General features: G+C 44.8%; 1 protein-coding gene across 1 annotated transcript in view; it reads left to right on the top strand.

Annotated features, from left to right (window-relative positions):
• Window positions 1-9,009: 9,009 nt before the first annotated feature.
• The window catches only part of LOC310770901 (uncharacterized protein), a gene marked incomplete at its 3' end in the record, with an annotated part of 22,056 nt that continues 20,695 nt past the window's right edge, over window positions 9,010-10,370 (top strand). Inside the window, exon 1 of the mRNA XM_083631862.1 lies at window positions 9,010-9,088. The remainder of the gene's footprint in view (window positions 9,089-10,370) is intronic.

Below are 10,370 nucleotides of genomic sequence, written 5' to 3'. Positions count from 1 at the left end.
TTTCGTTCGCTGGGTTTTACGCTTTTAATTTGAAGGCGGAAAGGGGAAATGGTGTATTCGTAGATTGAATTAGGCTCGTTTGAGATGAGCAAATTCTGCGCAGATTCGACCAGCGCCTTGCTTGCCCCGTTGCATGATGGTTAGAAAAGTTGTCCGACTTGCTCCGACTGCGTGAGCCACGGGACTCTCGTGAGAGCGAGGCGGGCGCAGATTTGGAGCGAGGCGCCGCAGTTGCTCCCCACCAACTGCGCCCGACTGCGGATGACAGAGGATGACGAGAAACGCATCAAGCTGAGCGCCCATTGGTTCAACACAGGTGCATCACAAACCCACAGTGAAGTGTAGAAACTTCAATTTTATATCTATTCCAAGCTGTCACTCCATATTTTACATAAATACCACCTGTAATGCCTACATAAAAATAAAAATGGGGTGGGTGGCGCTAATGCATGTTTTAATTTGTTTACAAACCGCTGTTAAACAAAACTGTAGAAGAAGAAAAGCAGCAGTGAGTGTGCTGCGGGGGTGTTCGACTTGTTGACGCCTCGCCTGACTACGCTCGGCTGCTCTCGTCTGCTTTCCAGGCGAGGCGGCAGTCAACTCAAACAAGCCTATTGACACTGGTCTGTCAATTCTATCAGTTCATATGTACCATTTGTACGGGATGGTCATATCGCCCAGCCCTACTGGTAAATATAAATGTGTTTGGCCCGGGGAATTGACGGGCCTGAAACTCTGATTACAGGGACACAAACATCTTTTTGCAAGTAGGCTACAATGTCCAAGTTTAGCTCTGTGTGTTGAGCTGAATGATGCCACTCTTTCAAGTGGAAGTTTGTTCCACCAGCCACAAATTTACATTCTCATCTTTTTTTATTTGTTTCTGCTGATTTATTTTTATAGTGAAGAAAAGCCTCCACTCACTAACTCACTCTTCAGTCTCTGCTTGTTTATTGAAGCAGCAGCATGTTGTCATTCATATGAATGAGTGCTGGTTTGTCCTTGTTATGTCTTTTTGAACCTGGCAGCTTGTTGGCTTCAGCTGCTTTCAGTTGACTTCACCATTTTAGAAACATGTATATTTAAAACCTCCACAGCTCTGAGTGGATTATGAAACATGGTTTCAGCCAGGTTTTCTATACAGGAATTTTTTATTATATATCTACATGTTTTATTCTTTATTCAGATTGAGTCACTGCAGGTTGTCAGAGAGCAGCTTTGCTTCTCTGGCCTCAGCTCTGAAGTCCAACCCCTCCTCCCATCTGAGAGAGCTGAACCTGACTGGCAACTACAACCTGGTGGAGTCAGCAGTGAAGCACCTGTGTGATCTTCTGGAGAGTCGACACTGCAGCCTGGAGACTCTGAGGTCAGACAGAATTTTTTAATGATGTGCTGACATGAATATTATAAGAATATTGTGGTGAAACTTAATTTGGGGACATCTATATAGAGTCATTTCATCTGAAATCAGACTTAGGACTCACATTGTCTTCCTAATGTTTTCACACATTCCTGGTCTCTTCAAACCAGCGACCACTGTCCCAAACAGCGACCACTGTCCCATCACGTGTGTCAGACTGACCAGGGCTTTTAAACCCAAAACACACTTCATAAAGAAACGTAATTTTAAAAATTTCACAGACCAAGGCTTTCTTCATGACCTCTATCATTCCGACCTAGAGAGATTATGCCTAGTCCCGGACCCCGAATTAGCAACACAACACTTTTCTCTTGTTTTTAACTCAATAGCTGATAAGCACGCGCCGTACAAAAATCTCAGAGTAAAAAAACGCTCCAGTCCCTGGTTCAATGACGGTGTTAAGTCAGCTGTACGACTCAAAGACTCAGAGCCACGGGCAACTCTGCCGACTGGTCAGAATTCAGGAAGTTGAGAAATACATGCATTAGATCAATCAGAACAGCCAAATCAGACTTTTATTTAGCTTCCTTGCAAAACACGCAGGGAAATGTAACTACCTTTTGGAAAACGGTTAAGTCACTTAAGTCCACGTCAAGCTCTGCCCTTCCTGCACAGATTTCGGGTATAAACGGTATAACTTCCAATAAATCAGAAATATGTGAAGCCTTCAACCAACATTTCATTTCAGCTGGCCATCTATTTGATAGGCTCCATACAAATCCGATTTCTCCCGTTGCAGCTCCTCAGGGCCTCCCAACCCTCCCTCCGCTACCTGACCTCTTCTCTTTCAGGCCGATCAGTGTACATGAAGTACGTAAATCTCTTTTAAAATTAAATGTTAAAAAATCCAAGGGGGAGGATGGAATTTCCCCATTCTTCTTGCGCCTTAGCGCCCATCTAATCGCAGCTCCGATTGCACACATATTCAATTTGACTTTCATCTCAGGTGAGATTCCTTCCGTATGGAAAACAGCCAAGTCCTGCCTCTTTTCAAAGGTGGCGACCAAACAGATTTGAACAATTTTCGTCCCATTTCTAAATTATGCTGTTTGGCAAAGGTACTTGAAACCCTGGCCAACCACCAATTACGTGCTTTCTTAGATTCTTATAACATACTTCAATCTAATCAATCAGGATTCAGACCCGGACACAGTACTGTCACAGCCACATCCCTAGTTGTTAATGACATTTTAAATGGCCTCGATACCCGCCAACACTGTGCGACTTTGTTTATTGATCTATCGAAAGCCTTCGACACGGTAGATCATGACATTCTGTTAGCTAAATTGTCCCACAGCGGCCTGGACGGGCCTTCCATCAGGTGGTTTACCAACTACCTGGCTGGAAGAAAACAGGCCGTTGTAGCCAGCGACATCAAATCTAGCTCCCTGTGTATTGACAAGGGCGTGCCGCAAGGATCCATTTTTGGTCCAGTATTATTTACTATTTATATTAATAACATTTTCTTTCCCTCCGAGCTTAACAAAGTCCATTATTATGCCGACGACACGGTCCTATACTGCTTTGGCTCCACTCCGGCTCAGGCAGTTGGGGGTCTTCAGACAGCTTTCAACTCCTTCCAACAGTCCCTGACTGAGCTCAAATTAGTCCTGAATCCGAAGAAAACCAAACGGATGCTGTTTTCTAGAACACTTAATGTCACCAACAATTTTAGCATTTGCACTTTTCAAGGAGAAAATATTGAATCGGTAATGTCATATAAATATCTTGGTATCTGGCTGGACACCAAACTCTCCTTTCAATCACCACCTCACAAAGAAATTGAGAAGAATTATCGGGTTCCTATACAGGAATAAAGCTTGTTTTTCATTTCATTCGAGGAAAGCTATTGTTCAATCATTGATACTGTCTGTTCTCGATTATGGTGACATTGTTTATATGCATGCTTCATCTTCCATCCTGAAGCTACTTGATGCCGTTTATCACAATGCCTTACGTTTTGTAACAGGTGATGGTTTTCTCACGCACCACTGTACTTTGTATGAAAAGGTAGGCTGGCCCTCCCTGACAACACGCAGAGAACTACATTGTCTGACTTTCATTTATAAAGCACTTCTCAGGGAGCTCCCATCATATCTATCTTCACTCATTTCTCCCAATAACATAAATTACCAAACACGTTCACAGTCCCACATCCGTCTGTTTGTCCCACGTGTAAGGACTGAACAAGGAAAAACTGCATTTTCTTTCTATGCCCCCAGTAAATGGAATATGCTCCAGAACAATCTGAAACTGCATCATCTAATCTCTCTCGAGTCATTTAAACAACTCTTAGAGGGTACTCTACAGGAGAAATGCTCTTGTTTTATTTAAAATGTGTTTTACTATTTTCTGCAACTGAAACTTCTTGTATGTGTTCTATGTAATCAGGGCACTCTTGAAAATGAGAGCTTGCTCTCAAGAGATTTCCCTGTATAAATAAATAAAAAATAAAAAAATAAAAAATGAATGAAGATGAACTTTGGTGATGATATTCTCCATCATTTTAAAGACACAGGGGTCCAAATGGCTCCAAAATGGCCTCCATCATCTATGGAGGGCAAACTTTGATGTCAGAGTTTTGGAGGCAACAAAGGAATTTAAAATATGATTATTAATTTGGTAATTACACAGAATGTTCAGAGCACATAATATTAAACATAATATGTTGCAGTGGAACAAGCTATTAGCCTTTGGTTCTTCTCAATGTCAGTTCTTTGGTCAAATCAGATGAGGTGTGTGACTATACGAGCTAGATATTAGAAGGTTTTCATAGAACAGCAACGCTTCTACAGGCAGGAAAACTGACTGGAGGAGCCTTTCATCCTCAACCACATCAATGGCTACTTTTCTCACTGATGGTGGTGGAGGGCGCTGTTGCCTCACAGCAAGAAGATGCTAGGTTCATTTCACCAGCCACCGTGTGTGTGTGTGTGTGTGTTTTTTTATTTGTTTCTGCTGATTTATTTTATAGTGAAGAAAAGCCTCCACTAACTCACTCTTCAGTCTCTGCTTGTTTATTGAAGCAGCAGCATGTTGTCATTCATATTAATGAGTGCTGCTTTGTCCTTATGTCTTTTTGAACCTGGCAGCCTGTTGGCTTCAGCTGCTTTCAGTTGACTTCACCATTTTAGAAACATGTATATTTAAAACCTCCGCAGCTCTGAGTGGATTATGAAACATGGTTTCAATCAGCTTTTCTATACAGGAATGTTTTATTTTATATCTACATGTTTTATTCTTGATGCAGATTGGAGGGCTGCAGCTTGTCAGAGAGCAGCTGTGCTTCTCTGGCCTCAGCTCTGAAGTCCAACCCCTTCTCCCATCTGAGAGAGCTGGACCTGAGTGGCAACAAGGAGCTGAAGGAGTCATCAGTGAAGCATCTGTGTGATCTTCTGGAGAGTCCACACTGCAGCCTGGAGACTCTCCGGTCAGATAGGGTTCATTTCACGTGTGTGTGTGTGTGTGTGTGGTGGACTTAGTGTTTGGGGGCCTAAGGTGAACACAGGCATGATGGGGTCCTGCACATCCGTTGTTCTCCACTGGTACCTGAAGCCTCATCCATGCTTTTATTTGTTTGAACATAATTAGATGTTATGGGTCTGTTCCAAACTGCCTGTCTATCACTTTCTTTTTTCTATGGTGAATTTGAAAAGTATAAGAGACCAACAAATAAATGCAAATATAGGTTGAAATCACTGCATAAATGTTTTTCAGTGTTCATGCCACGTTGTTGCAGGTACATGCTTTAATTCTCTCTCTCTCTCTCTCAGAGACTCAGAGACGTGATTTAAACAAATGTTTTACTTTAAGGAAAACTTAGATAGAGCCTTAAAACAGGCAATACAGGTTACACTGAGAATGTGCAGTCTTTAGGTCCAAAACGAGCAGAGGCTCCGATGGCAGTCCAGATGGTGCTGTGGCTTAGCTGTGACAGTCCAGATGGTGCTGTGGCTTAGCTGTGACAGTCCAGATGGTGCAGTGACTTAGCTGTGGCAGTCCAGATGGTGCAGTGACTTAGCTGTGGCAGTCCAGGTGGAGCTGTGGCTCGGCTGTGGCAGTGCAGATGGTGCTGTGGCTCAGCTGTGACAGTCCAGATGGTGCAGTGACTTAGCTGTGGCAGTCCAGAATCCAGATGGTGTTGTGGCTCGGCTGTGGCAGTTCAGGTGGAGCTGTGGCAAGTCCAGGTGGTTCATTGGCTCGGCTCTGAGAGATGAAGCATAAAGTAATAGTTGTCCTTGCAAAAATGTTCAGAATTTCTTGGCAGGCGTTCGTACTGACCATACGGTACTACAAGCAGACACTGAATGGAGGTCCCACCAGATATTTAAAGGCCTCCAGCTGATGAGGACCCAGCTGACGGCAATCCTCCTGATTGGCCACACCCACACCTCCTGGAGCAGCTCACAGCTCCAGCCTACTAGACCTGCACAGATAGAGCATTAAAGGCACAAGGAGGGCAGACCTGCCCAGTTGCCATGACACCTGCTTGATGTTTTCTGGGGAGGTTCCCACTGGATCCCACAAAGTCTTCTGTATTTACCAAGGGAGGGGGTTGGCCAAGGGCTAATACACCTGCCCAGTAGAACAGCAGCTTTTAGACTCCAGTGGATCCAGAAATGACTTTATGTGAAAGGCTGGGCGGTATGGAGGCAGGTTGCAGAGACACTCTTAAAACAGGTGGGATGGCTGCGTCTGGGCTTGTCACTTTTTTTGTGAATCCTAACGCACTGTCACTCAATGATGTTGCACCCTTTTATAGAGGCCTGCTAAGAGTATGATGACTGATGAAGGTGCTGAGAGCGACACCTCTCAGCTCGGTGGAGTGGTTGCTGGAGGAGCCTCTGGTTTTTGGGGCGAGGCTGGACATCACCACAGCAGCCACACCAGGACTTTGTGGGACCCTAAAGGCAGCCAAGGTGGTTACCCTGGGGCACCTGGTGGGCCTTGCAGGGAAAGACATCATTGAGGACGGGGCGGTGGCTGAGCGGCTGGGCGTGAGATCGATACGAGTGGCTGGACTGATGCTTGGTGAGTACAGGAGAGCCCTGACTGCAGAGGACTGGAAGCTGTTGCAGGAGGGGGACAGAGGGGACGCGGGGTTTGTATTATCACAGGAGGACAGAGGGGATGCGGGGTTTGTATTATCACAGTAGGAGGACAAAGGGGACGCGGCGTTTGTATTATCACAGGAGGACAGAGGGGACGCAGGGTTTGGGTTATCACAGGAGGACAGAGGGGACACAGGGTTTGTATTATTGCAGGAGGACAGAGGGGACACAGGGTTTGCATTATCACAGGCGGAGGACAGAGGGGACACAGGGTTTGTATTACCACAGGAGGAGAACAGAGGGGACACAGTGTTGTATTATCACAGGAGGACAGAGGGGACGCGGGGTTTGTATTATCACAGGAGGACAGAGGGGACACAGGGTTAGTATTATCACAGGAGGACAGAGGGGACACAGGGTTTGTATTATCACAGTAGGAGGACAGAGGGGACGCGGGGTTTGTATTATCACAGGAGGAGGACAGAGGGGATGCGGGGTTTGTATTATCACAGGACGACAGAGGGACACAGGGTTTGTATTATCACAGGAGGACAGAGGGACACAGGGTTTGTATTAACACAGGAGGAGGACATAGGGGACACAGGGTTTGTATTATCACAGGAGGACAGAGGGGACACAGGGTTTTTATTATCACAGGAGGACAGAGGGACACAGGGTTTGTATTATCACAGGAGGACAGAGGGACACAGGGTTTGTATTATCACAGGAGGAGGACAGAGAGGACACAGGGTTTGTATTATCACAGGAGGACAGAGGGGACACAGGGTTTGTATTATCACAGGAGTACAGAGGGACACAGGGTTTGTATTATCACAGGAGGAGGATAGAGGGGACACAGGGTTTGTAATATCACAGGAGGACTGAGGGGACACAGGATTTGTATTATCACAGGACGACAGAGGGACACAGGGTTTGTATTATGACAGGAGGACAGAGTGTTGCTGTTGGGGTCCTCCACCACAGGGGGAGTGGATGAGGCCTGTCTGGAATCTGTTGGAGGAAAGAGACTCTACAGACTTTGTGTGAAAATAGTCAACAGAGACAGGCTGAGCAGCAGGCCGACACCCCGTGGAGGACCAGCCTCGGGGTGGGGTCGGAGGTCAAGCCTGCATGGACCACACTGTATAAGGGGCCCTTGCCAAAATAGTCCGGGGACTTACACTGGAGGGTACTACATGGGGCACTGCCAGTCAATGCTTTTGTCTATGTGGTGAACTCTGATGTGAACAGTGGCTGTCCTTTCTGTGGGGTGAGAGAGACAATATGTCACTGCTTCAGAGACTGTGTGAGGCTCAGGCCTCTCTTCAACGTGCTGACTTCTTTCTTTACTTTTCTTGCTGCTGTTTTGACTTTTTCTGTCTTTATTTTCAGTTTCCAGTGTGGCAAGAGCAAACAGAGGATGGGGCATATATTGTTCTTGTTGGGACAGCAAAGATGGCTGTGTACCTTAGCAGGAAGAGGAAATAGATGCAGACGTCTAAGTAGGCCTTGTAGTCTTGTTGAAGGCTCTGGTTAGGGTGAGAGTAACCATAGACTTTGAGAACTACAAAAGGATGCAGGAAATGGGAGTGTTTCAGAGCAGCTGGTGTCTGGGGGAAGCTGTGTGCAGGCTGGAGGGAGGAGAGCTGCTTTTTAACACACAGCTGGGATGAGGAGGGCTTGACAGTGTGTATGATTGTCCATGACTGATCTGATCTGTTTTGATTGGTGTTGTTTTGTTGAGTTTTTTCGGGGGTTGCATTGGTTCTGATTTTGTGTTTTGTGAAACTTGTTTGTCATCTGCCATGATGTACATGTCTTAGGTAGAGGTTTCATTAAAGGTTTGTTAAAACTCAAACTCTCATGCCCTCTGCTGGTGAGTAATCACACAGAGGAAAGACAGAGATCTGGGTCGTGCCCTTTGGTTAAAAAATAAATATAAATAAAACTGGTAAAAAGAAACGTGTTTGGCACAGGCAATTGATGGGCCTGAAATTCTGACACAAACATCTTTTTGCAAGTAGGCTACAATGTCCAAGTTTAGCTCTGTGTGTTGAGCTGAGTGATGCCACTCTTTCAAGTGGAAGTTTGTTCCACCAGCCACACATTTACATTCTCATCTTTTTTTATTTGTTTCTGCTGATTTATTTTATAGTTAAGAAAAGCCTCCACTCACTAACTCACTCTTCAGTCTTTGCTTGTTTATTGAAGCAGCAGCATGTTGTCATTCATATGAATGAGTGCTGCTTTGTCCTTGTTATGTCTTTTTGAACCTGCAGCCTGTTGACTTCAGCTGCTTTCAGTTGACTTCACCATTTTAGAAACATGTATATTTAAAACCTCCACAGCTCTGAGTGGATTATGAAACATGGTTTCAACCAGGTTTTCTACACAGGAATGTTTTATTTTATATCTACATATTTTATTATTTATTCAGATTGAGGGGCTGCAGCTTGTCAGAGGGCAGCTGTGCTTCTCTGGCCTCAGCTCTGAAGTCCAACCCCTCCTCCCATCTGAGAGAGCTGAACCTGAGTCAGAACTACAAGCTGGAGGAGTCAGCAGTGAAGCATCTGTCTGATCTTCGGGAGAGTCCACACTGCAGCCTGGAGACTCTGAGGTCAGATAGGGTTCATTTCACCTGTTGTGTGTGTGTGTGTGTGTGTGTGTGTGTGTGTGTGTGTGTGTGTGTGTGTGTGTGTGTGTGTGTGTGTGTGTGTGTGTGTGTGTGTGTGTTGTGTGTTCGTGCGGACTCAGGGCCTGTCTGATTCTCAAGTGAACGAGCTTTATAGGTGGCATTTCTAGGTAAGAAGTTGTAATTAGGCTGTCTGAAACCAGTTTGATACATAAGTTCACTGAATTTGCAACCTTTCTAGGTACCTGGTTATGGATCATTTTCGAGGAACCATACCATGCACACTTTGGTGGGTTAGGGTATCCCATGATACCTTGCGACCCTTACAACCGACGAAGAAGAACGAAGCAAGCCCAGCGAGTCCCTAATGGCGACGCCCACAAAGCAGACCGCATCAGAAAAAAGTGAAACAATTGTTGGCTACAGTAAATAACAAACATATTTCACTTTCTTTTCGTTTTTATTCTAGAATAGTCAATAACGTCAGCCTTTACTTAAATTTAGTGCAGTCAGATGTTTGTAGAGAAAGTCAGGAAAGTCACTTTTGAACAATAGTAGGAAGCATCTTACCTACACAGGACTACACAGCCAGGATGATAGCAGCATTGCAAACCTTCAAGTGTAAGTGGAGTTTATTTTAACTGTGCTTTATTAAATGGTGGTGGAAGGTTTTCATAGAACACCAATGCTTCTACAGGGAGGAAAACTGACTGGAGGAGCCTTTCATCCTCAACCACATCAATGGCTACTTTTCTCACTGATGGTGGTGGAGGGCGCTCTTGCCTCACAGCAAAAAGATGCTAGGTTCATTTCACCAGCCACTGTGTGTGTGTGTGTGTGTGTGTGTGTGTGTGTGTGTGTGTGTGTGTGTGTGTGTGTGTGTGTGTGTGTGTGTGTGTGTGTGTGTGTGTGTGTGTGTGTTTGTTTTTATTTGTTTCTACTGATTTATTTTATAGTGAAGAAAAGCCTCCACTCACTAACTCACTCTTCAGTCTCTGCTTGTTTATTGAAGCAGCAGCATGTTGTCATTAATATGAATGAGTGCTGGTTTGTCCTTGTTATGTCTTTTTGAACCTGGCAGCCTGTTGGCTTCACCTGCTTTCTACAGGTTTTCTACACAGGAATGTTTTATTTATATCTATCTAAAAGTGTATAGATGACTTACAACACATTTGTATATGTTAACATAACATTTATTAATCATCTACAAATGTGTATATCGTCGCTGTCGTTCCAGGACCTCGAATGTGCCTTTTTTCACTTTTTT

This window comes from Poromitra crassiceps, assembly GCF_964638095.1.
Source record: "Poromitra crassiceps genome assembly, chromosome: 2".
Lineage (NCBI taxonomy): Eukaryota > Metazoa > Chordata > Actinopteri > Beryciformes > Melamphaidae > Poromitra > Poromitra crassiceps.
The sequence above is the reverse complement of the archived record's forward strand: the minus strand, read 5'-3'. Positions and strand labels throughout refer to the sequence as shown.